The sequence below is a fragment of the Manis javanica genome, chromosome 11 (assembly GCF_040802235.1).
Source record: "Manis javanica isolate MJ-LG chromosome 11, MJ_LKY, whole genome shotgun sequence".
In the NCBI taxonomy this organism is placed as follows: Eukaryota; Metazoa; Chordata; class Mammalia; order Pholidota; family Manidae; genus Manis; species Manis javanica.
Genome location: NC_133166.1, coordinates 72,854,301 through 72,869,173, shown reverse-complemented (window position 1 = coordinate 72,869,173; position 14,873 = coordinate 72,854,301). Strand labels below are relative to the sequence as shown.

The 14,873-nt window shown below is 39.4% G+C and overlaps 1 long non-coding RNA gene across 3 annotated transcripts in view; it reads left to right on the top strand.

Moving 5' to 3' along the window:
- LOC118969192 (uncharacterized) overlaps positions 1 to 11,299 on the top strand; it is a 159,359-nt gene extending 148,060 nt beyond the window's left edge. For 2 of the 3 annotated variants that reach the window (XR_012122742.1, XR_012122743.1), the window contains one exon: positions 9,045 to 11,299. This is a non-coding gene — a long non-coding RNA (uncharacterized lncRNA). Of the gene's footprint in view, positions 1 to 4,519; positions 4,605 to 9,044 lie in introns of all 3 variants that reach the window. The other variant, XR_012122744.1, reaches the window with a different exon arrangement.
- Positions 11,300 to 14,873: the final 3,574 nt, after the last annotated feature.

Here is a 14,873-nt window from a genome sequence, read left to right as displayed (position 1 = left end):
ACACTATACATGTTAATCGTAATGCCCCCTTTCTTTTTTCCCACCCTTATCCCTCTCTTCCCACCCGTCCTCCCCAGTCCCTTTCCCTTTGGTAACTATTAGTTCATTCTTGGGTTCTGTGCTTCTGCTGCTGTTTTTTTCCTTCAGTTTTCTTTTGTTCTTATACTCCACATATGAGTGAAATCATTTGGTACTTGTCTTTCTCCGCCTGGCTTATTTCACTGAGCATAATACCCTCTAGCTCCATCCATGTTGTTGCAAATGGTAGGATTTGTTTTCTTCTTATGGCTGGATAATATTCCATTGTGTATATGTACCACATCTTCTTTATACATTCATCTACTGATGGACACTTAGGTTGCTTCCATTTCTTGGCTATTGTAAATAGTGCTGCGATAAACATAGGGGTGCATCTGTCTTTTTCAAACTGGGCTGCTGCATTCTTAGGGTAAATTCCTAGAAGTGGAATTCCTGGGTCAAATGGTATGTCTATTTTGAGCATTTTGAGGAACCTCCATACTGCTTTCCACAATGGTTGAACTAATTTACATTCCCACCAGCAGTGTAGGAGGGTTCCTCTTTCTCCACAACCTTGCCAACATTTGTTGTGGTTTGTATTTCGGATGGTAGCCATCCTTACTGGTGTGAGGTGATGTCCTATTGTGGTTTTAATTTGCATTACTTTGATAACTAGTGATGTGGAGCATCTTTGCATGTGTGTGTTGGCCATCTGAATTTCTTCTTTGGAGAACTGTCTGCTCAGCTACTCTGCCCATTTTTTAATTGGATTATCTGATTTTTGTTTGTTGAGGTGTGTGAGCTCTTTATATATTTTGGATGTCAAGCCTTTATCGGATCTGTCATTTATGAATAGATTCTCCCATACTTTAGGGTAACTTTTTGTTCTATTGATGGTGTCCTTTGCTATACAGAAGCTTTTCAGCTGGATGTAGTCCCACTTGTTCATTTTTGCTTTTGTTTCCCTTGCCCGGGGAGATATGTTCAAGAAGAGGTCACTCATGTTTATGTCTAAGAGATTTTTGCCTATGTTTTTTTCTAAGAGTTTTATGGTTTCATGACTTACATTCAAGTCTTTGATCCATTTCGAACTTACTTTTATGTATGGGGTTAGACAGTGATCCAGTTTCATTATCTTACATGTAGCTGTCCAGTTTTGCCAGTACCATCTGTTGAAGATACTTACATTTCCCCATAGTATGTCCATGGCCCCTTTATTGAATATTAGTTGACCATATATGTTTGGGTTAATGTTTGGAGTCTCTATTCTGTTCCATTGGTCTGTGGCTCTGTTCTTGTACCAGTACCAAATTGTCTTGATTACTGTGGCTTTGTAGTAGAGCTTGAATTTGGGGAGTGAGGTCCCCTCCCACTTTATTCTTCCTTCTCAGGATTGCTGTAGCTATTTGGGGTCTTTGGTGTTTCCATACAAATTTTTGAACTATTTGTTCCAGTTCATTGAAGAATGCTGTTGGTAATTTGCTAGGGATTGCATCAAATCTGTATATTGCTTTGGGCAGGATGACCATTTTGATGATATTAATTCTTCCTAGCCAACAGCATGGGATGAGTTTCCATTCGTTAGTGTCCTCTTTAATTTCTCTTAAGAGTGTCTTACAGTTTTCAGAGTATAGGTCTTTCACTTCCTTGGTTAGGTTTATTCATAGGTATTTTATTATTTTTGATTCTATTGTGAATGGAATTGTTTTCCTGATTTCTCTTTCTATTAGTTTATTGTTAGTGTATAGGAAAGCCACAGATTTCTGTGTGGTAATTTTGTATCCTGCAACTTTGCTGCATTCCAATATTAGCTCTAGTAGTTTTGGAGTGGAGTCTTCAGGGATTTTTATGGACAATATCATGTCATCTGCAAATAGTTACAGTTTAACTTCTTCTTTACCAGTCTGGATTCCTTGTAGTTCCTTGTTTTGTCTAATTGCCATGGCTAGGACCTCCAGTACTATGTTGAATAACAGTGGGGAGAGTGGGCATCCCTGTCTTGTTCCTGATCACAGAGGAAAAGCTTTCAGCTTCTCGCTGTTCAGTATGATGTTGGCTGTGGGTTTATCATATATGGCCTTATTTATGTTGTGGTACTTGCCCTCTATACCCATTTTGTTGCAAGTTTTTATCATGAATGGATGTTGAATTTTGTCGAATGCTTTTTCAGCATCTATGGAGATGATCATGTGGCTTTTGTCTTTCTTTTTGTTGATGTGGTGGATGATGTTGATGGATTTTCGAATGTTGTACCATCCTTGCATCCCTGGGATGAATCCCACTTGGTCATGGTGTATGATCCTTTTGATGTATTTTTGAATTTGGTTTGCTAATATTTTGTTGAGTATTTTTGCATCTACATTCATCAGGGATATTGGTCTGTAGTTTTCTTTTTTGGTGGGGTCTTTGCCTGGTTTTGGTATTAGGGTGATGTTGGCTTCATAGAATGAGTTTAGGAGTATTCCCTCCTCTTCTATTTTTTGGAAAACTTTTAGGAGAATGGGTATTATGTCTTCTCTGTATGTCTGATAAAATTCTGAGGTAAATCCATCTGGCCCGGGGGTTTTGTTCTTTGGTAGTTTTTTGATTACCGCATCAATTTCGTTGCTGATAATTGGTCTGTTTAGATTTTCTGTTTCTTTCTGGGTCAGTCTTGGAAGGTTGTATTTTTCTAGGAAGTTGTCCATTTCTCCTAGGTTTCCCAGCTAGTTAGCGTATAGGTTTTCATAGTACTTTCTTATTATTCTTAGTATTTCTGTGGGGTCCGTCATGATTTTTCCTTTCTCATTTCTGATTCTGTTGATGTGTGTTGACTCTCTTTTCCTCTTAATAAGTCTGGCTAGAGGCTTATCTATTTTGTTCATTTTCTCAAAGAGCCAGCTCTTGGTTTCATTGATTTTTGCTATTGTTTTATTTTTCTCAATTTTATTTATTTCTTCTCTGATCTTTATTATGTCCCTTCTTCTGCTGACTTTAGGCCTCATTTGTTCTTCTTTTTCCTATTTCGATAATTGTGTCATTAAACCATTCGTTTGGGATTGTTCTTCCTTCTTTAAATATGCCTGGATTGCTATATACTTTCCTCTTAAGACTACTTTTGCTGTATCCCACAGTAGTTGGGGCTTTGTGTTGTTTTTGTCATTTATTTCCATGTATTGCTGGATCTGCATTTTAATTTGGTCACTGATCCATTGATTATTTAGGAGCATGTTGTTCAGCCTCCATGTGTTTGTGAGCCTTTTTGCTTTCTTTGTACAATTTATTTCAAGTTTTATGCCTTTGTGGTCTGAAAAGTTGGTTGGTAGGATTTCAATCTTTTGGAATTTACTGAGGCTATTTTTGTGGCCTAGTATGTGGTCTATTCTGAAGAATTTTCCATATGCACTTGAGAAGAATGTGTATCCTGTTGCTTTTGGGTGTAGAGTTCTATAGATGTCTATTAGGTCCATCTGTTCTAGTGTGTTGTTCAGTGCCTCTGTGTCCTTACTTATTTTCTGTCTGGTGGATCTGTCCTTTGGAGTGAGTGGTGTGTTGAAGTCTCCCAAAATGAATGCATTGCATTCTATTTCCTCCTTTAATTCTGTTAGTATTTGTTTCACATATGTTGGTGCTCCTGTGTTGGGTGCATATATATTTATAATGTTATATCCTCTTGTTGGACTGAGCCTGTGGGAATTATATGCAATTTATATATAAAGTATGAAAATCATATGTATAAGCACTTTTGCCATGATGGTTTGTTAATGGTTCATGATTGTAGTCAAGACAGAAACAGTAGCCAAGACAGAAAGAGTTTCTGTGTTCGTTCACCATGAGGATTTGTTCGTTATCCTTCAGAAAGTGAAACTGTTGAGAGTTGAACTTAATTAATGATTGTGCATGGAAACCCCAATATTGTTGTTAACAACCATTTTATCAATAAATATGAGAGGTGCCTTATGGGCTGTACTCTTGTGCTGTCATGCCTTGAGTCCCCTGGCTTGTCCTTAAGATCTTCGACGAACAATCGCGTCTCTTCCCTCACCTGCGGGTCAGAGACAGGGATGGGACCCGACAAGTGGCGCCCGAACAGGGACCTGAAAGATGGTCAAAACTAAGGGAGGAGAACCTCCAATCAGCGGCACTTGCAATTCTAAGGCAGGGAAAGCTCCGAAGATCGTCAATCCGGTAAGATTCCCGGGAAAGCGTACGTAGGGAACAGGATCGAGACGTCAGGGACACTAAAATGGGCCAAACAGAAACTAAAGCAACTAAACCGGAGGATTATTTAAAATTACTCCGTGCCCTCCTAAAAACATCAGGAGTGAAAACTTCTAAAAAATATTTTGCCCAACTCTATAAGTATATTAAAAAACATTGTTATTGGCTACCACCACAAGGGACACTTAAACAAGCTGATTGGGATAATGTTTTAAGAGATTTGAAAAAGGCTCACAGGCAGGGAAATGTCATCCCTGTGCCTGTTTGGTCTTTATGTAATTTGATCACTCTTGCCTTGCAGCCTTTGCAAACTCCCCCACTGTCTGAAACTAAGTCAGATACACAAGAGTGCGAGAGAGAACTCTTAGATGATGTGGAAAAATCAAGTAAGCGATCTCCATCCCCACATCTCCCTTTCTTCTCTTCATCCTCCTCTTCCTCTTCTTCAGAGACTGATGATAAGAGTTCTGTTTGCTCCTCTCATCATAAAAAATCCCCAGTCTCTGTTCCTGCAACGTCTGCCTTCGCAGCAGGAATATGTAAAGCTCAGAGGGAGGGTGATATAGATGCTTATCTGACACCCTTAATAGCACCAGTTAGTTTAACTCCTTTTGGGCCAGGTGAGGATCCTGATTTTCCACAAGGAGGCGTCAAAGCACTTTATACACCTATTCCTTACAAGACATTAAAAGATTTTAAACAGGCTATTTCTTCATATGGTACTAATTCTCCATATGTTGTGGGTCTCTTGAGGGGGTTAGCAGAACAGGAAAGGATGATTCCTCATGATTGGGATTTGTTGGCTCGTACTTGTCTGGACTCTTCTGAGTTTTTACAATTTAAAACCTGGTGGTATGAGGAAGCAAAAGCACAAGCTTTGAGAAATCAGCATGCCAATCCTCCAATTCTTATAACTGATGAACAACTAGCAGGACAAGGAGACTGGCTGCAGATAGAGAGACAAGTTAGATATGAAGACATAGCAGTAACATAAGTACGTTTGTGTTGCTTAAAAGCCTGGGAGAAAATACAAGCAGCTGGGAAGCCTGTCTTGCCATTTAGCAAACTTAAACGAGGGCTTAGTGAGTCCTATGTTGACTTTGTTGCGAGACTGGAAGATAATTTGAGAAAGACAGTAGCGCATCCAGAGTTGAGAGATCTGTTGTTACAGGTGCTAGCCTATGATAATGCAAATACAGAGTGTCAGAGAGTTCTTAGACCTTTAAAAGCCACAGGAGCTAGGATGGAAGATTATATCAAAGCCTCTGCTGATATAGGTTCTCCTACATATCAAGCTAATTTACTAGCAACTGCTATGAAAGGAAAGTCAAGGAGAAATGCAAGAAATTTAAAGTGTTTTGGTTGTGGCAGACAAGGGCATATGAAAAAAGACTGCCAATTGCAGAAGAGAACAAAAGAGTCAAATTTTAAAAATAAACGGCTGTCTGTTTGCCCAAAATGTAAAAAAGGGAGACATTGCTCTAATGAATGTCGTTCAAAATTTGATAAAGATGGTAATCCTATCGATGAATCTCAGCCTTTAAACCTCCAATCGGGCCAGCCTCTGAGGCCCTAGAAAATAATACAGAGGCATCCTCTCCAAGTAAAAGAACATGGCATGATTTACAAGCTGCAACTAAAGGAAGTGCTGCTGTAGATCTTGCCTCTTCTCAATCTGTATATTTACACCCATCACAAGAAGTTCAGTTACTTAGTACAGGAATTTTTGGTCCTTTACCAGCCAATTCTGTAGGATTACTTTTAGGCCATAGTAGCTGGACTCTAAAAAGATTAATAGTAAGACCTGGAGTTATTGATCAAGATTATATGGGTGAGATTAAAATAATGGTGTCATCTCATAAGGAATTATATATAACTCAAGGAGAAAGAATTGCTCAATTACTTTTACTTCCCTATCTCCCACCTTCAACAACACCTTATGAGAGAGGACAGGGTGGATTTGGAAGTACAGGTAAACAAATATGGCTTAATACAAAAATTACATCTGATAGACCTCAATGCAAGATCAGTATTCAAGGCAAGTCTTTTACAGGATTGTTGGATACAGGAGCTGATGTATCTGTAATTGCTCTTAAATATTGGCCAAAAAATTGGCCCAAACAAGAGAAGCATATTCAAGTTTCAGGTATTGGTACAGCTTCTCAAGTATGGCAAAGTTCAGCTACCTTGCATTGTCTCGGTCCTGAAAAACAATTAGCTTTGTTAAAACCTTTAATTGTTCATGTAGCAATTAATCTCTGGGGACGAGATTTAATGCAACAATGGCATACTACATTGTCTTTTAATGAGCCTTCATCAGTTCCATCTTTTTCTTAGGGGTCATTGATAAACGGCTGCCAGCTCCTATACCATTACAGTGGACCACTCAGACGCCTGTTTGGGTGAATCAATGGCTCCTCAATAAAGAAAAATTGGCAGCCCTACACACATTAGTTCAAGAACAACTTCAGCTAGATAGGTTAGAATTTTCCACAAGTCCATGGAATTCTCCTGTATTTGTTATAAAAAAGAAAGCAGGAAATTGGAGACTTTTACAAGATTTCAGACAAATTAATGCAGTTCTTAAACCTATGGGACCTTTGCAACAAGGCCTCCCTTCTCCAACTATGGTTCCAAAAGACTGGAACATAGCTATAATTAATGTTAAAGATTGTTTTTTTACAATTCATTTAGCTATAATAGACAGGGAAAAGTTTGCTTTTACTGTCCCTTCTTTAAATTTGCAGGCACCTTCAGAAAGATTCCAATGGAAAGTACTTCCTCAAGGAATGTTAAATAGCCCTACAATTTGTCAAAATTGTGTTCATAGAGCTCTTCAGCCTATACGTGAAAAATGGTCTTCAGCTTATATCATTCATTATATGGATGATATTCTCATAGCCCTACCTAGGCATTTATCTCTTACCAATATTCTCAATGAGACTGAAATTGAGTTAAAACAATGGGGATTACAAATAGTGCCAGGTAAAATACAAATACAATACCCAATGAATTATTTGGGAAATAAAATTCAAGAAAATTCAATAAGTCCTCAGAAAATTCAAATTAGGAGAGATCATCTTAAAACTTTAAATGATTTTCAAAAGCTCTTAGGAGATATTACTTGGATCTGACCATTATTAGAAATTCCTACTTATAAATTACAACATCTTTTTAATATTTTAAAAGGACCCTCAGATCTTAATAGTCCTAGAGACTTAACCTCAAAAGCTGAGGAAGAACTCAAGTGGATAGAACAACACATTCAAAAAGCTCAATTATCAAAAATTGACTTACACAAACCCTTACTTTTATTAATCTACTTTACTCCTCATTCTCCTACAGGATTGCTCTGTCAATGTGATGGTTGGTTAGAATGGATATTTTTGCAGTATCAAACTAAACCCTCCTTACAACCTTACATTGACAAAGTAGCCTCCATTATCCTTAACTGACGCCAGAGACTAAGACAGATGATTAGTCAAGACCCTCACACTATTATTGTTCCTTTACCTAAACAAAATATTATGCAAGTATTTCAAAAAAATACTCATTGGCAAATTGCACTTTCAGATTATTTAGGAAATATTGACTGTCATTACCCTAAGAATAAGTTATTTTCATTTTTTTCAGCGCCATCAATGGATCCTTCCTCAAAAAACTTCTCCTAATCCATTATTAAATACTGTTACCTGTTTTACAGATGGTACAAAATCTTTAAAAGCAGCCTATATAACTTGTTCTGGTTTGTCAAAAACTTTTCAAACATCTTTTACTTCTGCACAACAAAATGAGTTATATGCTGTGTTGCAAGCTTTGCAAGATTTTCCAGGTCCTGTCAATATTGTTACTGACTCTGCTTATGCTGCCTTTTCTGTTCCTCTATTAGAAACTGCAACATTGGGCACTGTACAATCTCCTATTAACACTTTATTTTCTCAATTACAGGTGTGTATCCATCAACGTCTACATCCCTTCTTCATTACACATATACAATCACATTCTAATTTACCAGGTCCTTTATCATATTATAACGATAAGGTAGACAAGCTTGTTTCTTTAGTTACTTACTCACCAGCTCAACGATATCATGACCTGACTCATGCTCCTTCTTTCACCTTACAGAAGCGTTTTTCTCTCTGCATCTGAAGCTCATAATATCTTGAATTCTTGTCCAACCTGTTCTCAAATTAATTCTCCTCGTTTGCAAGCAGGAACTGTTCCCAGGGGAACACGTCCTAATGCCCTATGGCAAATGGATGTTACTATTGTTCCTGAATTTGGAACTCTTAAGCAAGTTCATGTTTCTATTGATACTTATTCTTCCACTTCGTGGGCAGCAGCTTTGCCAAGAGAATGATCTCATCATGTTATCACTCATCTTTTACAAGCACTTGCAGTACTAGGCATTCCTACCACCGTAAAAACTGACAACGCTCCAGTTTACCTCTCCTCTACGCTAAAGAGATTTTTTCAGCTGTATAGTATTACTCATAAAACAGGCATTCCTTACAATTCTACAGGTCAAGCTCTAATTGAACGTCGTCATCTTACTCTTAAGCATTATTTGTTAAAACAAAGAGGGGTATTACTCCCGGATATGATAAAATTAACAGCAAATCAGCGCTTAATGCATGCTTTACATGTTCTTAATTTTGATCTTTTCAAAAATGATGGATGATCAGCTATGGAAATACATTTTTCTGACAATGTTTCTTTTCCTGAAACAACAGCAGTTCCTGTATGGTGCTCTCCAATAGGTTCTTCCCAGTGGTATAAAGGTCCTATCAAAGTGTGGGGCAAAGGGTTTGTTTGTGTCATTACAGAGGATCAACGCTTGATTTGGCTACCCAGAAAAAGAATTAAGATATCATATGAAGAAGAACTTCCAATATCAACATCCTCAGAAAGAGCTGCTCCAGAGGATGGCCACCAATAAACTTCATCACTGGAATGAAGCTTCCTGGATAGTGGAGTTTCTACTTCTATTTTTGGTGATAACATTCATGCATACACACACTGCACAAGCTTGCACTATTACAGCTAGTGTGAGCAGTCCTCCATATTTAGGCCGAGGAGTAGTCCTTCATTGTGTATCCACCTGTTCTACTCCTGTAGGTCCTATAGTATGGAAAAAAGATGGTGAAGAGATATATAGACAAAAGTATGGAGGAAAGCTTGGATGGAATAATGCAACTAATCAGTCTAAAAGAGATAATACTCACTATGACATTTATAAAACAGTTTTGACCAGAAATGATATTGGCAATTATTCTTGTGAGAAATATCAAAAAGGATCTCCTGATATATTATATAAAAGTAGTTATGTCTACTTAGACATATCACTCTCTCCAGAGCGGGAAATTTTCTTCACCTAGTATGTGGCTACAACTTGCAAGTCGAGGACTGAACAATTCATCTTTTTGTGTAGCAGGAGATTCCTCTATTAGTGGATTATTAAAGAAGAATTTAATAGGTATTAGACTCCCTTTTTCTGTTTTCACTAATATTTCAGGAATAAACATTACTCACTCTCCTAAAGTTCTTACTCGTGAAGTTCAATTGAACTTACCTGTCAGTACTACTATAGTTTCTGAATGTATATGCATTAATTGCACTCATATTTCTTCTTACTGTAATTCTACTATTCATGTAAAATGGCCTTTTGGATATAGACTTCCAAATGGCTAGGTATTTTTATGCAATAACAAAACATATCAAGCCTTTTCTTCACATTATCAAGGTGTTTGTGGAGTAGGACGTATTCTTCCTGCTCTTACAGACCATCCTGGATATAAGCACAGACAGATTTCTCGAGCCCTGTCACCTGATTGTGATGACAACTTGAAGTTGTTAGATCCTGTTGCTGTAGCTGTCGCTGCTGCATTCATCTTAACAGTTCCAGGACTCGTTGTAGGAATGCAGAATGAAATATCCAAGATGGCCTGTGCATACAGTAAAACAACAAATCTGACTGCTTCTGTATTATCTGAACTCAACCAGGAATTGGGAGAAGTATGAGTTGCAGTACTTCAAGACCGTGCTACTATAGACTATCTATTGTTAAAAGAACATATGGGATGTGAACAGTTTCCAGGCATGTGTTGTTTTAATCTGACTTTTCTCATATTATTCACAATCAAATAGACAATATTCATCATATTATTGATAAGTTTTCTCAAATGTCTGAATTACCTAAATGGTTTTCTTGGTTTCACTGGATATGGCCAGTAATTGTAGGCCTGTTTCTTTTGTGTATTTGCCTTCCAGTCTTAATAGCCTGGATGCGTCATAGAGTCACCAGTTTGTTGAAACTGATGCATGCTTATGCTACTTTCCTAGAAGTGATGTCTAAAAAATGATTGTCCTTTGTTTGCATTGTTACTCATGAAAGTCCGTGCACTAAATCTTTGTATTTTGTGATTTCTATGATTAAGGCTGGACATAAGAGTGAGAGTAAAAAAACAAACATCAGTCTACTCCTAATGCCTCCTTTTTCCACACGTTCTCTCCCTGTGTGGCCCCAGGAGATGGCTGGTTAGCCAGAGACAGGTAAGATTCCTCATGGGAGGAACAACCTAAGACAGGCACAGTCATAAAGGGTCAACAGGTGAAGAGGTGGGGGCCAACTGAGGCGAGGCTTAGAACCGCGTCCCCCCATTTATATGAGGCATTCTCTGCTGCTTTTGTCCAGCTAGGTTGATATTTAGAAAATTAAGAATGGATCTTTCGCTTGAGTTACAACAATCATTATCTTGAAGCCTTTTAAAAACAAAAAGGGGGAAATGTGGGAATTATATGGAATTTATATATAAAGTATGAAAATCATATGTATAAGCACTTTTGCCTTGATGGTTTGTTTATGGTTCATGATTGTAGTCAAGACAGAAACAGTAGCCAAGACAGAAAGAGTTTCTGTGTTCATTCACCATGAGGATTTGTTTGTTATCCTTCAGAAAGTGAAACTGTTGAGGGTTGAATTTAATTAATGATTGTGCATGGAAACCCCAATATTGTTGTTAACAACCATTTTATCAATAAATATGAGAGATGCCTTATCGGCACCACTCTTGCGCTGTCACGCCTTGAGTCCCCTGGCTTGTCCTTAAGATCTTCGACGAACAATCGCATCTCTTCCCTCATCTGTGGGTCATAGACAGGGAAGGGACCCGACAGAGCCCTTTATCATTATGTAATGTCCTTCTTTATCTTTTGTTACTTTCTTTATTTTGAAGTCTATTTTGTCTGATACTAGTATTGCAACACCTGCTTTTTTTCTCTCTGTTGTTTGCATGAAGTATCTTTTCCCATCCCTTGACTTTAAGCCTGTGCATGTCTTTGGGTTTGAGGTGAGTCTCTTGTAAGCAGCATATGGATGGGTCTTGCTTTTTTATCCATTCTATTACTCTGTGGCTTTTGATTGGTACATTCGGTCCATTTACATTTAGGGTGATTATTGAAAGGTATGTACTTATTGCCATTGCAGGCTTTAAGTTTGTGGTTACCAAAGGTTCAAGGTTAGCTTCTTTACTATCTTACTGTCTAACTTAACTCACTTATTGAGCTATTATAAACACAGTCTGAAGATTCTTTATTTCTCTCCCTTCTTATTCCTCCTCCTCCATTCTTCATATGTTGGGTGTTTTGTTCTGTGCTCTTTTTGGGAGTGCTCCCATCTAGAGCAGTCCCTGTAAGATGCCCTGTAGAGGTGGTTTGTGGGAGGCAAATTCCCTCAACTTTTGCTTGTCTGGGAATTGTTTAATCCCTCCTTCATATTTAAATGATAATCATGCTGGATACAGTATTCTTGGTTCGAGGCCCTTCTGTTTCATTGCATTAAGTATATCATGCCATTCTCTTCTGGCCTGTAGGGTTTCTGTTGAGAAGCCTGATGATAGCCTGATGGGTTTTCCTTTGTAGGTGACCTTTTTTTTCTCTCTGGCTGCCTTTAATACTTTGTCCTTGTCTTCGATCTTTGCCATTTTAATTATTACGTGTCTTGGTGTTGCTCTCCTTGGATCCCTTGTCATGGGAGTTCTGTGTACCTCTGTGGTCTGAGAGGCCATTTCCTCTCTTAGTTTGGGGAAGTTTTTCAGCAATTATTTCTTCAAAGACACTTTCTATCCCTTTTCCTCTCTCTTCTTCTGGTACCCCTATAATGCAGATATTGTTCTGTTTCGATTGGTCACTCAGTTCTCTTAATATTCTTTCATTCTTGGAGATTCTTTTATCTCTGCATCAGCTTCTCTGCATTCCTGTTCTCTGTTTTCTAGTCCATTAATGGTCTCTTGCATCTCGTCCATTCTGCTTTGAAGTCCTTCCAGAGATTGTTTTTTTTCTGTATTCTCCCTCCTTATTTCTTGCATATTTCTCTGCAAGTCCATCAGCATGGTTATGACTTTTGTTTTGAATTCTTTTTCAGAAAGACTGGTTAAATCTATCTCCCCAGGTTCCTTCTCAGGGGAAGATGTAGAAGATGTCGAAGCTGTCTAGATTAGTCTTGTCTGGATCAAATTTTTTTGCCTTTTCATGTTGATAGGTGCAGTGGTATGCTATTGACGAGTCTGTCCTGGGAGAGCCTAGACTTTTTCCACTTGCTCCTGGCCTTTCTTTACTGGGACAACTGCGACCCCTAGTGGCTTGTGTTGGGCAATTGCATGTAGACTGGGCCTCTGTATCTTGCCCGGCTGGTATGGAGGAAGCTCCCTTGCTGTGGGCGTGACCAGCCTCAGGCTGCTGCTCTGCTATGGCAGGGCCCTGGAGGGGTAATGGATGGGGGGCTGTTTGGCTGTTCACCTCCATGAGGGGTCTCAGAGCTGTTGCCCTGGGGGTTAGTGCGCCCGGAGTTACCTGGAATTTCCAACTGTTGGACTGTGACCCGGGATGCTTCCATCCAGTTGTGCAGTCCCTGTCCCTTTAAGACTTTCAAAAAGCACTCGCTTTTCTTTGTCCCAGAGGCACTGACTGTGGGACCTGCTCACAGGTCTTACTGTCCTGCTTCCCTAGTTTCCAGCACACCATGCACTATGTGTCTGCACTCTGGTGCTGATGGCTAGGGCTGGGTGTTTAGCAGTCCTGGGCTCCCTCTCCCTCCCCACTCCGACTCCTCTCCTCCCGCCGGGAGCTGGGGTGAGGGGCCTTGGGTCCCACCAGGCTGTGGCTTGTATCTTACTCCTTTCAACAGGCACTGGGTTCTCGCAGGTGTGGATGTAGTCTGGCTGTTGTCCTGTGTCTCCTGGTTTCTCTTTTAGGGATAGTTGTATTTGTTGTATTTTCAAAAATATATATGTTTTTGGGAGGAGATTCCCACTGTCCTACTCACGCCGCCATCTTGGCTCCGCCCTGGGTTTTCTTTACCTTGTCTTTGTGCCTCCTCCTGCTAGTCTTGGGTTTATTTATTTATTTTAACTGTCATCTATAGTTTATAAATAGCCATGGACATCCAGGTCTTGCAGTGTGTCAGTGTGTTAGCATAATGTGTCAGGGGCAGATATTTCCTTACTATGGCAGACAGACAGATGGATGTGGCTGGGCCTTTCTTTACTAGGGTTTGGTTGTGACAAGTATGTTACATAAAGATAGAAAAAAACAAAACATGTCATTTTCTTTCCATGATGTAGCTACTGACTAGCTTTTAATATGAAATAGTGGAGATGAATATTGAAATATCTGGGGGTGCCCTATGTGCAGTACACCTGGACGAGTCACTGCAGAATCACCTTCTTATAATAGGGTGGAAGAAACTTTATTCACCCAAATTCCTCTTGGATAGAGGAAGTGTGTGTTTGGAAGAAATACTTTGAGAAGGCTGTTGAGGCTGATCTAGGGGTCACATAGAAGACCCCAGATGACATGCTTAGGGAACAAAAAGTGTTCTGAATGCCTTCTAAGGATGGTGAGTTCTGCAAACCAGAGGACTTTGTTTTTCTGAATACTGAGATGGTCAGGTCTGTAAGCTAGGAGGTTAGGAGCTGCCTCATGCCTACACAGCTCTTTAATGATAGAGGGGAGAAGAATTTGGCATTAATTTATTTTCATTAAACTATCCATTATTTCAAATATCTTTATTGATTTTTCTCTATGCTACTCAGCCATGTGACTTCGACTGATGCATTGCTGGGGCACAGAAGCTTCAGAATAAACATGGCATGTCTTCCTGGACATTGGTGGTCTCCATAAATATTGTGTGGAGAATTGAAAACTCAGACATTAAAAAAGGATCAACCTTTAAAGAAATTTCTCTGGATCACTTGAATTTGTGCTCCTAGGCTACATATGCATCTTCCCCAGGCACACACAAGTGCTATAGGAATTCCCAGGACAGAGAGAATATGTCTGGGGTGTACAGTCCTGAGTGACCACAGGAGGTCAGGACTTGGGTCTCAAGGGACTGAGGGTGTTTGTTGAGGAGCGATTGATGGGTGAGGGCATAGGTGGGGCCATGCCAGGGGAGGGGAGGCAGGAGTCCCAGCTTGAGGCTGGAAATGCCAACAGGAACACGGGCCGACCTGGCTGAGTTGTGGGAGAGTCAAGGATAAGGTCTGAATTGCAGTGGGTGGGAACCCACTGTCAACTGCCCTTTTTATTGTTGGGAATTTCTTACTGAATTTTACATCATCAAACCTTTAGGCAGGTTAGTTGGGGGTGGTGGTGGT